The sequence below is a fragment of the Solanum pennellii genome, chromosome 2, assembly GCF_001406875.1.
Source record: "Solanum pennellii chromosome 2, SPENNV200".
NCBI lineage: Eukaryota > Viridiplantae > Streptophyta > Magnoliopsida > Solanales > Solanaceae > Solanum > Solanum pennellii.
This window is the reverse complement of record NC_028638.1, coordinates 27,245,964-27,260,400: the sequence shown is the minus strand read 5'-3', so window position 1 is coordinate 27,260,400 and position 14,437 is coordinate 27,245,964. Positions and strand designations below refer to the sequence as shown.

General features: G+C 33.6%; 1 pseudogene; it reads right to left on the bottom strand.

Annotated features, from left to right (window-relative positions):
- Nucleotides 1-360: 360 nt before the first annotated feature.
- Nucleotides 361-4,664, bottom strand: LOC107009843 (annotated as a pseudogene).
- Nucleotides 4,665-14,437: the final 9,773 nt, after the last annotated feature.

The following is a 14,437-nucleotide window of genomic DNA, read 5'->3' as shown; positions in this document are numbered from 1 at the left end:
ATTTAATTCATGTTATTGATAAATGTCTCAAATAAAAGTTAAATATTTGATATGTAGAGTTATTTAATATTTTTGTTGTTAAGAGATAGCAAGTGTTCGATATAATAGTTGAAATGTGTCTGATCAAAACCCAGGGGTTTGATAATTAAAAATTAAAAAATCGACAAACTAAGACAATCAATAGAAAAGTTTCATAAAATTGCTATGAAAGTACAAACTTGATTCCAATAAAAAACATACTAAAAGAAACAAGGTTTTTAAGTTCCAGGTGAACATAAAAAGTAAAGTCCGGTGCAGAAAGCATCTTGCATTCACGCAACGTTTAGAAAATTTATTTAACAACATATTCTGATTAAATAATTAACAAAATCCTATTTTGTCTCCACTAAGACACTTAATATCATCTTCAATAGCTATAACATCCATTGAAATACCAATAATTCCTGTTTTAGAAAATACAACTCAGTAGAGCCCATTCATTCCTTTCCAATTTATCAATGTGTCATATTCATGGAATATTGAGCTATAATCCTACATACAAAAAAACTGAGTACATTATTTGAGATAATGATGGTAAAACAAATAGTAAGTGAAATTAGTAATCAGGAGAACTTTTCGAGAAAAACATATACGCACAATATTTATAGGAAAGTGGAAAATTTTAAGACTCAAATTCAGAATTAAAAAAAATGAACATAGTGATAACTTGCAAAACTTACCTTTAGCCATTTGGTCACATGTTCTTGTATCCAATAGCGAAAATGATTGCATCAAATTGATGTTCATCTCCATTGTCAAACACTACTGTATGTTCCTTCACGCCTGATATTCCAGGAAGTACCTAATTAACAATTCACCAAAAGTTATTTCACAAAAAACCCAAGTATTATTTCCTTTTTTATAATAGACTATTAATGCATATTAAATGAACTATTTATACAAACTTATTGTATTGGCGAAAGTTACTAAATTCTACAGATTTCATATCTATAACATTTAAACTATTTCTCATGATAATGAACATGTCTTTTTACATTAAGTAGTACTACTAGGTTTTTTCTAAGAAACTAAATTTGAACTCGTGATATGTGCCTAATCATACATCACATGTTGTACTTTTACAATAAGACCAAAACCCTCGGGACACTAAAGCCATCTAATTTTCACATAATGTTTTTCAAAAAGAATGAAATAAAAAAAAGATGTATCATACCTTAATTTGTCCTAGTTTAATCTTTTAAATAGCACCAACATTAATTACTTGGGATCAACCTTTCTATATTTTAATAGAAAATGGGTCTTCTTCTGGTTGTGATATTCCTTATTTTGTGAAATTTATGAACTTAAATTTTGTGTACTTTGCAATTACAGTATCAACCAAATATATTGGTAAAATATTTGAGCCTTTTCCCTTTTTATTTTTAGCAAGATTTTTTTATAAAATTAAAAGGTAATTATTTTAAATAATTAATTTAGGAACCCCGCTAAAACTAGGCAAATATACTTTTCATCAAGTATCTTGAGGATCAAGTAAAGTATAAGAATCTCGAACAAACATATTTACACATTGAACTAGCGACAGCCAAATTGGGACAATGGACCACCAGACTCTATCTGTACAAAAAGGAAAAGATCAGATGAAACCCAAGGAGTCTTCTTCTTCTGAATAGTTGGGAAAATATACATAAAAAGTTGGTCCAAAATAAAGCACAACATTAAGCATGCACCTAAGTCTAAGTGGTCAAAAATGAAGATAAGAGGTTTGGGAGGAAAATAAATTAACCATTTGGTTCTGGATTAAGAAGGTTGTGTATATATAGATGAATCATCTGCAACAACTTTTCCATTCTTTCTAGGATGTTGAGAGTATTTCTTATGAGCTAGGTAACGTACCCGTCGTCATCTTCTTATTTTTGTACTTGTTTGTCAGCAAATTTTGTATATATTGACCTAGCAATTACCTTAGCAAGATGGAATGTTAACTACTCAATGTACATTTAATTTTATTTACCTTCTGAAAATCCAAAAATCCAAGGAAAAACAAATTCCTCAAAAAGCTAGTTCTCCCTCTCTCTATGTCCTCTCGATCTACTTTATTATGAATAATAGAGAAAAATGGAAGCTTTCATTCATGTTGCCAATAAATGTCTCAAATAAAAGTTACCCTATTTGATGTGTCGAGTTATTTAATATTTTTGTTGGTAAGAGATAGCAAGTGTTCAATATAATAGTTGAAATGTGTCTAATAAAAAACCCACACCATTATTAAAAATTAAAAAAAATCAACAAAGTAAGCCAATCAATAGAAAAGTTTCATAAAATTGCTATGACAGTAGAAACTTTATTCAAATAAAAAAATACTAAAAGAAACAAAGTTTTTAAGTTCTAGCTGAACATAACAAGTCAAGTTCGGTTCAGAAAACATATTGCATTCACGCAGGGTTTTGAAAATTTATTTAACAACATAGTTTGATATAATAACAACAATAATAATAATAATAATAATAATAATAATCTAACTTTTATCTCCTCTACGACCCTTAATATCATCGGCAATAGCTAGCATCCATTGAAATACCGAAAATCCCTCTTTTAGAAAATCCAGCACAGTAGAACTCATTCTCTCCTTTCCAATTTATCAACGTGCCATATTCATGGAATAAGGAGCTATAATGCTACATACAAAAAAAGAGTACATTATTTGAGATAATGATGGTAAAACTAATAGTAAGCGAAACTAGTAATCAGGAAAGCTTTTCGAGAAAAATTATCTGCACAAAATATTTATAGTAAAGTGGAATATTTTAATAATCAAATTTAGAATTAAAAAAATGAACGTAGTGATAATTTGCAAATGTACGTTTAGACATATGGTAGAAATTTTCTTGTATCCAGTAGCGAAAATGATTGCATTAAATTGATGTTCATCTCCATTGTCAAACACTACTATATGTTCCTTTATGTCCGATATTCCAGGAAGTACCTAATTAACAATTCACCAAAAGTTATTTCACAAAAATACCAAGTATTAATTCCTTTTTTTTATAATAGATTATTAATGCATATTAAATAAACTATTTATACAAATCTATTGTATTGGCCAAAGTTACTAAATTCTGCTAATTTCATAACTATCACAGTTCAACCGTTTCCCATTATAATGAACATGTATTTTTACTATTCTACATTAAAGACTACTACTAGGTTCTTAGAAGTAATCAAATTCGAACTAATGATATGCGCCTAACCATACATCACATGTTGTACATTTACAATAAGACCAGAACCCTCGAAGAAACTAAAGCCACCTATTTTTTACATAATATTTTTCAAAATAGAATGAAATAAAATAAATATCATACCTTATTTAATATTGTAAATGCACCAACATCGATTACTGGTGATCTACCTTTTGATATTTTAACATAAAATGGGCATTCATATGGTATTCCTAATTTTGGTAAATTTCTGAACTTAAATTTTGTGTACTTTGCAATTACAGTATCAACTGAATATATTGGTAAATATTTTAGCAAGACACTGCATTGTAAACCATCTCCCTTGTTATAACATGAATTTGAAAAAACATTATGATAAAATATATTAAAACTTTTAGAATTAACAATCATATTTATCAAAAAAATAATAACAGTAAGTAATTGTGCATGTGAAAAACTTGCATCATCTAACTATAGAAAGTTATAGCAATTTTTTAGAACATCATGAAGTATAATGTACATATTTATGTTTGGGTGGTCAATAAAGTAGAATAAAAATCATCACAAAATTATGTCCATATTCCGACCCTTTCATATAAGGGCATGACATGTCATTGATGATCAAGAAACTCATACCCAATCTCTTGATGAATCGAGTTACAACATTACAAATGTTAATATAAAGTAACTTGTACCATGTAAAATAGTTGATGTGCAACTAAACTAATCGAGCACGACCATTTCTTTATAACAAGCACAAACCTACTCACACGAAAACAAATAACGATAATAGCAAAGATAAAGCATAAAAAATAGAGAGACTTACTGGACTTCTTACAACAATGGATGTGTGACTTTCATAATTTTTGTAAGACCAAAAGCTATTTCCATTCTAGAATTACCTGATCCAACGATCAATACTTTTTTATATTTTTCATCAGATCTATAATTACTTGAATGGATTATTTCGCCTCCGAAATTTTCTATTCCTACCAAATTTTGAATATAACCGTCATTATTTTCTCTAGTTGCCAAAATCAAGAAATCACTAGCATATAATTCAATATCTTCGCTTGTCAAATTTCTTGATTTGACATTCCCTTTCTTTTCCTACTGTTGAAAAATGTCAATTCAACATAAGGTGTAAATTTCGGATTGATGTTGAAATGCTCAACATACTAATCTAAGTATTGAATAAATTCTTTTTCGGCATATACTTAGGTGATGAAGTTTTATGTGGAATATATGGCAATGAACAGAAGTCCTTTGACAGATGCAAATGAAGTCTATTATAAGTTTTTCCTTCCACAAATAAGCACAACAATATTGTTTTTCTAAAACAACGTTGTTTATACCCAAATTTTTTAAGATGAATGCAACAGTTATACCGGATGGTCCAGCTCATACAACAACAATGTCAATTTCTATCTCTGTGAAATTAGCCATCACAAATCTTTTGGGAAATAAAAGAGAAGTTCTTTTTGGGAATGTTTAAAAGAAAACTGTAAAAAGATTTCAAGAAAGAAATTCAGACGATGATGTACGTATATATGGTTTTCAAACAGGATAAATATGATACTTATTATTTTTTATCCTTTTTTAAAGTGTAATAGAAAACAATAGTAACAAGTAGTAAAACTTTTATTTTTGCAACAAAATCTGAGTTTTTTTCTCAACTCTGTGGAAGATGTAAAAACATTTAATTGCAAGTTATCTTTAGCTTAAGGTAAAATGTTTCATATTGATCTTTCTAAAAATGAAATTTACATTTTTCAGAAAGAGTTAAATTTCAAAAAGATTGAATTAGATTGAACTTTATTGATTAGCTAAAGTCAAAGTATATTTTTTTGTCTTTTATATGTGCCTTAGTTTTTGAGATAAATACTCAACTAATTAAATTTTATCAATTAATTTATATCAGCAAATTATTTTCTTTGTTAAAAAACAGAATTAAATACAAAGATGATATTTTGATATATTAAATAGGAAAAAACCTTAAATATGCCATTTAAAGAAAAGGCCCATCTATGCCTTTTATTTGAGCTATTTTTCAAACGGAAATGTCATATATGAGCTAAACTTGTAATAGATAACATGTAAGACCCCGAAATGACTTAGGTTAAATAGATCCTACATGTTGGCATTGATTTTCTGAGGTCCTAAATATTTCCAATATATGGTGTAGAGGCAGTAGCTAAAGTATTAGGGGTGTTGGAAGTCAAACATCAAGGGACGACTAAGACGTTTGACGACTAAGTCATCTAAATGTCTAAAATGTAGTTCTATGTGTTTATGTGTGTTTAATGGTGTTTTAAGGTTTTTAATAGAGTTAATATAGAATGTATAGGCAGTGTTTAAAGTTTCGTGAAGTTTGGAGGTCAAACGACCAAGAACGTCCAAGGTGTTCGAAAGATATGTCTTGAGTTGACCTTTTACGTCTAGGCGAGTTTCGTTGAGTTTTATGTGTTATTTTTGGATTAAATTCATTTGATAGGTGTTAAAGCTTATAAAGGTCATATTTTTGTTGGAAACGTCCGGTAAATTATCCCCAAGGACCACCAAAGGGTCCTTGAGAAATGACCCAAAAAGCAGTGTGCAGGCTATCCCAGGCAGACCCTGGAAACGAAGCAGTTAACGGCCATTCGTGGCTGTGAGGCTCCGTCAAAGGTTCCCGTCATGAGGGACTTAGACAAGGCTGAATAGAGGAAGCTTGCCAGCCACTGTTGCCACTGATGGGGGCCTGTGACGGCCCGTCGAGGGGGTGACGCCCCGTCAAGGACAGGCGTCGCACGCACCTGTTCACCTGTGTAGGTCTACTGCATAGTCAAGGGGTGAATAAGGGAATGAAGGTATGCTGCCCGGATTTCGTTAATTTGATATTAATTATAATTCGATTCTATTGTGGTTGGTATGGTCCACTTATGGTGGCGGTGTTATGTGTTTTACTTGCAATTGATGTGGCCTTGTCGGCGTTACTTTATGCAATATTATGAGCATGGACTTATTGGAAACTACTTGAAGTTATGTGGATATTTGTGTAGTTTGATTATGGAAAGCATTACATTATCTATCTACATGTGAAGTTATATAGTCATATATGTATTCTTCTAGTTATGTTGCCTTAAGTGATTATGTTAGACTTTGACTTGACATTATGAGTATAGTGTTAGGTTAAGTCTTGGTTATTCCTAATTGACTTTATGAGTCTATGTGGAGTATATTAATGATGTTATGATGATATATAGGATGACTTGAAGATGTTAGGTTGTTTTAGAGGTGTTTCTAGAATGACTAGTATTATGTGTTAAAAGTGAAGTATGTGATGTCTTGTCTTGAATGACTTGTATCTCTTGCTTGATGTATATATGGTTATGAATATGTGATGTTTTGATTTACGGTGTTAGAACTCTTATTCTTGAATATATGAATGATATGTGACCGTAAATTATGATATGAGAGTCTATTATGTGAAAACCATGATTTAAGGGTTAGGTTAAGATTATTGAAGCGTAGGCCGTAATTGTATCCTTCAAAGTAAAGGAATGATGGACTTAAGGTTAGATGGATGGAACTGCATCATATTAACACTTAGTAAAGTCATCATGAGATTCTTGTCGCCGTTGTAAGGTAGCCCTAGTGGACCTTTCTTGGTAGGGTAAATGTGATTGGGTTATGAACTTGTTATGGAACTCTTTTATGTGAACCTAATGTATGAATTACTCTACAAGAACAAGTCTAGCACTGAGTGAGTATGGTAAGGTAAAGTATTTCTAGTTAAGTATGAGACTATATTACAAAGCATGCCCTTCATATTCCTTATCCATGTGCCTACATGGGAAGTGTCTAAGTTCTACCATTGGCAAGTAAAACAACCTCATCGTAGACGATAGAACTCCGGGTTCCATGTCTAGCTATCATGGTCTATGTCGGTTATTTCCTATTCTCATCATATGGAATACCTATAAGCACTAGAGTAGTTTAAGAAGTTTAGGTGGTGGTATGGGACGCTATCTAGATATTGCACAATAGACTTTGAAGATGTTATGTGGAGTTCCTAGGTCTTGTCCAAGACCATTATTTGAAAGTCCTTTATGTGATGTATAAGTCATAACGAACTAATGAACTAATGACTTATGTTAAGGAGTATGTAAATAAATGAGTACCGTGACTTAAGGATTCCTTATCTAAAGTGTGAAGATGGCATAAGGGATGATCTCTTCATGTCTTATCTTTGGAAGTCTTGAGGATGACTCTAGTTTGGGAAGTTGGTTGATTTTGTGGACATGATCTAAGCCTTAGGTAGTCTTAAGGATTATTTAGGTAATCTTGAAGAGGTCACTATGGACGTTATCTTCTTGATTTACTTAAGTAGGTCTTTTGATAGCCTTTGGAAAGAGAATGTCATATCATCTATGTGTTGGTGATTTATGTTAGCATGATTCTATCTAAGGGAGTCTATAAGATCTCTTAAGTGTGGGTGTAAGGGATTGTATGGGCGGTCGCTTCACAACTAACTCAAGTGAGACTTAGAGTTCAACTTTTGTAGAAGAATATTACCTTGATGTTTATGATCTTACCTTGATGTTTATGATTGCTTTGTAAATATGTATGTGACTCATTATAGGTAATCTTAAGGGTCGTTTAGGCACATCTAGGGCGGTCTCTCTTTGTGTGACTTAAGTGAATCTTAGGATGACTTTTTGTGAGGAAATCACATACTAGAAGTATCTTATGCGTTTCTAAATTAATTAACGATGTTATTATGATTAAAATATGATTTGAAAAATTAAAAGATGCATTTTTCCAATAAAGTACATTTTCATGATTTTTTATGCATAAAGTCATACTTAGTACATATGGTTGTACTAATTCCATGCTTTTATATATCTATATAGTTCTTGTTAGGTGAGGAGCTTTGATAAGTGTAGACTTGGACTTAGAAGATCGTTCAAGAGAAGTTGAAGTATGTCTTCACTTGACTCGAGGGAATGTATGTCTTTTATGTTTTCATTCAAAGTATTGTAATAGACTAAGTATTTATATATTCCCATTTTGAAGTATGGGCCGTTTCCCAAGTATTCTTGTGTCTTAAGATGATGAGATTGAGACTTAGTATTTCCTATTACTTTTATATGAAAGAGATTTTGAAGACTATATTATTTTTTGTGAAAAGTTTTAATTCCGCACTACTTTTCACTATGTATATGCAATGAATGATATGAAAGAGGCTTGTCTAAGAACTCCGAGAGTTCAACGACGCCGGTTAGAATCCAAGATTGTACCCTATCTTCTAGGGTGTGGTCTTGGGATGTGACAAGCTTGGTATCAGAGAATTGGTTGGCGAAAGTAGTATTAGGAATCAAGAAGTCTCATCAAGACACGTATAGTAGAGTCTTGACCATCAATGTGAGTCGCCACACATCTATGGGCGAGAGGCTATAGGACGATAGAGTTTCCCTTCTTTTCTACTCCTATGTCGTGCGGTAGAGTAAATGTTATGATTATCCTTCTTATGAGTTTCCTTGTGTTTTCTAGGAGATGAATACTAGAAGGATGGCCGCTAGAAGGGTGGAAGAGGAGAGGGTGAATGAGGAGGTTCCCCCTCAAGTTGAGCAAGTTTGTCAAGGTGGGCAAAGAGTTCAAGGTGCTCAAGATTCCCAAGTGCCTCCCCAAGGTGATCCTATTCCTAATGTGAAAGGAGGTATTGAGGTACCGGAGATGTCTAATAGGGAGACTAGAGAGTCTTTGATTGCTATAGCCTGAGCCGTGACTATGCAAGCTAATTTGAATATGATTCCTAGGGTTGTGGAAAGCACTATGACATCTAGTTTGAGAGATTTTGTGAGGATGAATCCTCCTATCTTTCTTGGCTCTAAGGTAAATGAGGATCCCCAAGAGTTTCTTGATGGATTGTACAAAGTTTTGAGTGTTATGGGGGTTACATCTAGGGAAAAGGCGGAGTTGGCTTCGTAAAAATTGAGGGATGTTTCTCAAATTTGGTACACTCAATGGAAGGATAATAGGCCGGAAGGATCGGGTCCTATTGAATGGGAAGAATTTAAGGAAGCTTTTCTTGCTATGTACTTTCCCCGAGAGAGGAGAGAAATTAAGGTGGAGGAGTTTATCAATCTCAAGAAAGGAAATATGAGTGTTGCGGACTACTCTTTGAAATTCTCAACTTTGTCTAGGTATGCCCCTTCTCTTGTGTCTAATCCAAGAAATGAAATGAGTCATATTGTGACGGGGGTAGCCGACTTAGTTGTGGAAGAATGTCGTACCTCTATGTTGCATGATTATATGACCCTAACTAGACTCATGGTGTATGCACAATCAATTGAACAGTCTAAACTTAGGAGGATGGCTAGAAGTTTGAAAAGGAGTGGTGCTAGTAATCACGAGCAAACCAGGTTTAAGAAGAAGGTTCAATCTCAGGGAGAATCTAGGAGTGCTAAGTTCAAGGTTGAGAAAGGAGGTGGTTCCAAGGATGGCAATCCTACTTTGGCAAACTATGGCAAGAAATATTATGGTGAGTGTCTATTGGATTCCGGGAGTTGCTTTGGTTGTGGTAAAGATGGGCACAAAGTGAGAGATTGTCCTGTGATTGCTTCTAGAGGTAGAGAGGGTAAGAAAGTTGCTCCTAGTGTTCCAAAGGATGATGCTCCAACAAAGAGGCGTTTCTATGAGAAGCCGGATGAGAAGGAGAACGATGATGATGTTTGTAAGTTCTCTTCCTTTTGTTAAGATATGAGTTCCTTCTAATTGGGGTAGTATGGTTTGTAGATGGGATAGAAGTCCTTGAAATTGTTGCTTATGCATGATATTTTGGAGTTTGGTTGAAATTGAATTTCATTAACTTCTTGCATTATGTGTTGTATGAAGCATTGATTTAATTGTAAGAGGTGTCTATATGGTGTTACTTTGCATATTAGCATTTTTATATCATGAATTGTCTTAAATTAGAACTTTCATTTGAAAAATTGCTTTAAAATGGCTTAAAAATTCACTGTTGCATTAAAACTGCATGCTGCCATATTTTTGAGAAAATGACTAATCGATTATTTTGCCTAAAAATATTGTAATGTGGTTAGAACTAATGTATATGAGTAGGATAATGAATATAAAATGATTTTTTACTATTTGAATTGAAGCATGTGAGTTTGGTAGCACAATGAGTTATAGACTTGTCTTCTACTTTCTTGTTGTGTTGAGAATATCTTGACTATGTGAAATTGATGTTTTCTTCTTGGAAAGGGGTTTTATGGTTTGGTTATGTGCTGCTAGTCGAGTCTCTAATCTTGGAAGTGTTCGGAGAGTGGCAAGTGTCATTCGAGGACGAATGTTGTCCAAGTGGGGAAGATTGTAAGACCTCGAAAATGAATTAGGTTAACTAGAGACTAACATGTTGGTATTGATGTTCTGAGGTCCTAAGTATGTCTAATATATGGTATAGAGGCAGTAGCTAAAGTATTAGGGGTGTTGGAAGTCAAACGTCAAGGGACGACTAAGACGTTTGACAACTAAGTAACCTAAATGTCTAAAATGTGGTTCTATGTGTTTATGTGTGTTTCGTGGTGTTTTAAGGCTCTTAATAGAGTTAATATAGCATGTATAGGCAGTGGTTAAAGTTTCATGAAGTTTGGAGGTCAAACGACCAAGAACATCCAAGGTGTTCGAAAGATATATCTTGAGTTGACCTTGTACTTCTAGGCGAGTTTTGTTGAGTTTTACGTGTTCGTTTTGGATGAAATTCATGTTACAGGTGTTAAACTTATAGACGGTCATATTTGGGAGGCAAACCCTGGAAACGGAGCAGTCAACGTCCAGTCGTGGCTGTGACGCCCCGTCAAAGGGTCCCGAAGTGAGGGAATTATCCAAGGGTGAAGATAGGAAGCTTGGCCAGCTAATATTGCCACCGACGGAGGCCTGTGACGGACCATCGAGGTCGTGACGCCCCGTCAAGTGCAGGCGCCGCATGCACCTGTTCTCCTGCGCAGATCTGCTGCCAAGTCACAATTCACCCCACTTCTAAAATAAGTCATGGACTGTTATTTAAGGGTTATTTGGGTATTTTAATTAAGTATATAAAGGGTAATCACATGGAAGACCTTCTTCTTCAAAATCATAAACCCAAAACACTTAGAAAATATCCCAAAACCTCCATTAAAGTCCAACTTGAAAAGGCATCTTGGTAAGGGATTTTTGTGTCGAAATTCTTCATAAAAGTGAAGAATTATCATCCTTGAGGTATGGATTTTGATCCTTGAAACTTGTTTCATCAAGGAACTCAACTCTCAAGATGTTTTTCAAAGTTTTTCTAAAGTAAATTGCCCAGTTTAATGATTGTACCATGGGTTCTTGCATAAATGATTTCTAAACGTTGAATTGTGATATAATTGATATTGTATTGATGATTTCAATCTACAGTACCTATAAAACCATGTAAATTGATGAACCCTAGTTTTTAACTATAATGTGGGTTACTTGATATTAAGCTAATATTGATGAATTGTTATGTAGTTTCTTATGGGCTTTCTAATGATATAAGAATTGTATTCAATTGTTATCTAATTGATCCTATATTGTTAAACCTAGATTGAATTGATAGAGATTTCATTGGATTTTATGATTCTTGCTTGAATTGTTGGTTATGGCCTTGGGTAAGGGCCTTGTGATGTTGGATTGGACGATTTAGCATTGAATTGAACTATGAATCAGGGAATGAAGGTATGCTGCCCGGATTTCTTTAATTTGATATTAATTATACTTTGATTCTATTGTGATTAGTATGGTCCAGTTATGGTGGCGGTGTTATGTGTTTTACTTGCAATTGACGTGGCCTTGTCGGCGTCACTTTATGCAATATTATGAGCATGTCCTTATTGGCAACTACTTGAAGTTATGTGGATATTTGTCTAGTTTGATTATGTGAATCATGGAATTATCTATCTACATGTGAAGTTATATAGTCATATATGTATTCTTCTAGTTATGTTGTCTTAAGTGATCATTTTAGACTTTGACTTGACAGTATGAGTATAGTGTTAGGTTAAGTCTTGGTTGTTCCTAATTGACTTTATGAGTCTATGTGGAGTATTAATGATTCTATGATGATATATAGGATGACTTGAAGATGTTAGGTTGTTTTAGAGGTGTATCTAGAATGACTAGTATTATGTGTTAAAAGTGAAGTATGTGATGTTTTGTCTTGATTGTTGTATCTCTTGCTTGATGTATATATGGTTATTATTATGTGATGTCTTGATTTAGGGTGTTAGAACTCTTAGTCTTGAATATATGAATTATATGTGACCTTAAATGATGATACGAGAGTCTATTATGTGAAAACCTTAACTTAAGGGTTAGGTTAAGATTGTTGAAACGTAAGCCGTAATGGTATCCTTCAAAGTAAAGGAATGATGGACTTAAGATTAGTTGGCTGGAACGGCATCATATTAACTCTAAGGAAAGTCATCATGAGCTTCTTGTCGCCATTGTGAGGTAGCCCTAGTGGACCTTCCTTTGTAGGGTAACTGTGATTGGGTTATGAACTTGTTATGGAACCCTTTTATGTAAACCTAATGTATGAATTACATTATGAGAACAATGGCTAGCACCGAGTGAGTATGGTAAAGGAAAGTAGTTCTAGTTAAGTATGATACTAGATTACAAAGTATGCCCTTCATATTCCTTAACCATGTGCGTACATGGGATATGTCTAAGTTCTACCATTGGCAAGTAGAACAACCTCATCGGAGTAGGATAGAACTCCGGATTCCATGTCTAGCTACCATGGTCTATATCGGTTATTTCCTATTCTCATCATATGGAAAACCTATTAGCATTAGAGGAGTTTATAAAGTTTAGATGGTGGTATGGGACGCTATCTAGACATTGCACAATAGATATTGAAGGTGTTATGTGGAGTTCCTAGGTCTTGTCCAAGATCATTATTTGAATGTCCTTTATGTGATGTATGAGTCTTAATGAACTACTGAACTAGACTTATGTTAAGGAGTATGTAAATAAATGAGTTCCTAATGTAAAGAGACATAAGGATTCCTTATCTAAAGTGTGAAGATGGCATAAGGGATGATCTCTTCATGTCTTATCTTTGGAAGTCTTGAGGATGACTCTAGTTTGGGAAGTTGGTTGATTTTGTGGACATGATCTAAGCCTTAGGTAGGCATAAGGATTATTTAGGTAATCTTTAAAAGGTCACTATGGACGTTATCTTCTTGATTTACTTAAGTAGGTCTTTTGATAGCCTTTGGGAAGAGAATTTCATATCATCTATGTGTTGGTGATTTATGTGAGCATGATTCTATCTTAGGGAGTCTATAGGATCTCTTAAGTGCGGGTGTAAGGGATTGTATGGGTGGTCGCTTCACAACTCACTCAAGTGAGATTTAGAGTTCACCTTTGGTAGAAGAATATTACCTTGATGTTTATGATTGCTTTGTAAGTATGTATGTGACTCATTATAGGTAATCTTAAGGGTCGTTTAGGCACATCTAGGGCGGTCTCTCTTTGTCTGACTTAAGTGAATCTTAGGATGACTTTTTGCGAGGAAATCACATACTAGAAGTATCTTATGCGTTTCTAAATTAACTAATGATGTTATTATGATTAAAATATGATTTGAAAAATGAAAAGATGCATATTTCCAATAAAGTCCGTTTTCATGATTTTCTCTGCATAAAGTCATACTTAGTACATGTGGTTGTACTAATTCCATGCTTTTATCTATCTATATAGTTCTTGGTAGGTGAGGAGCTTTGAGAAGTGAAGGCTTGGACATAGAAGATCATTCAAGAGAAGTTGAAGTATGTGCTCACTTGACTCGAGGGCATATATGTCTTTTATGTTTTCACTCAAAGTATTGTAATAGACTAAGTATTTCTATATTCGTATTTTGAAGTATGGGCCGTGTCCCAAGTATTCTTGTGTCTTAAGATGATGAGATTGAGACTTAGTAGTTGCTATTACTTTTATATGAAAGAGATTTTTAAGACTATATTATGTTTTGTGAAAAGTTTTAATTCCGCACTACTTTTCACTATGTATATGCAATGAATGATATGAAAGAGGCTTGTCTAAGAACTCCGAGAGTTCGACGACCGCCGGTTACAATCAAAGATTTTACGCTACCTTCTAGGGTATGTTCTTGGGATGTGACGCAACATAAATGAACGTTTTCTCATAATTTGATAAAAAAATGA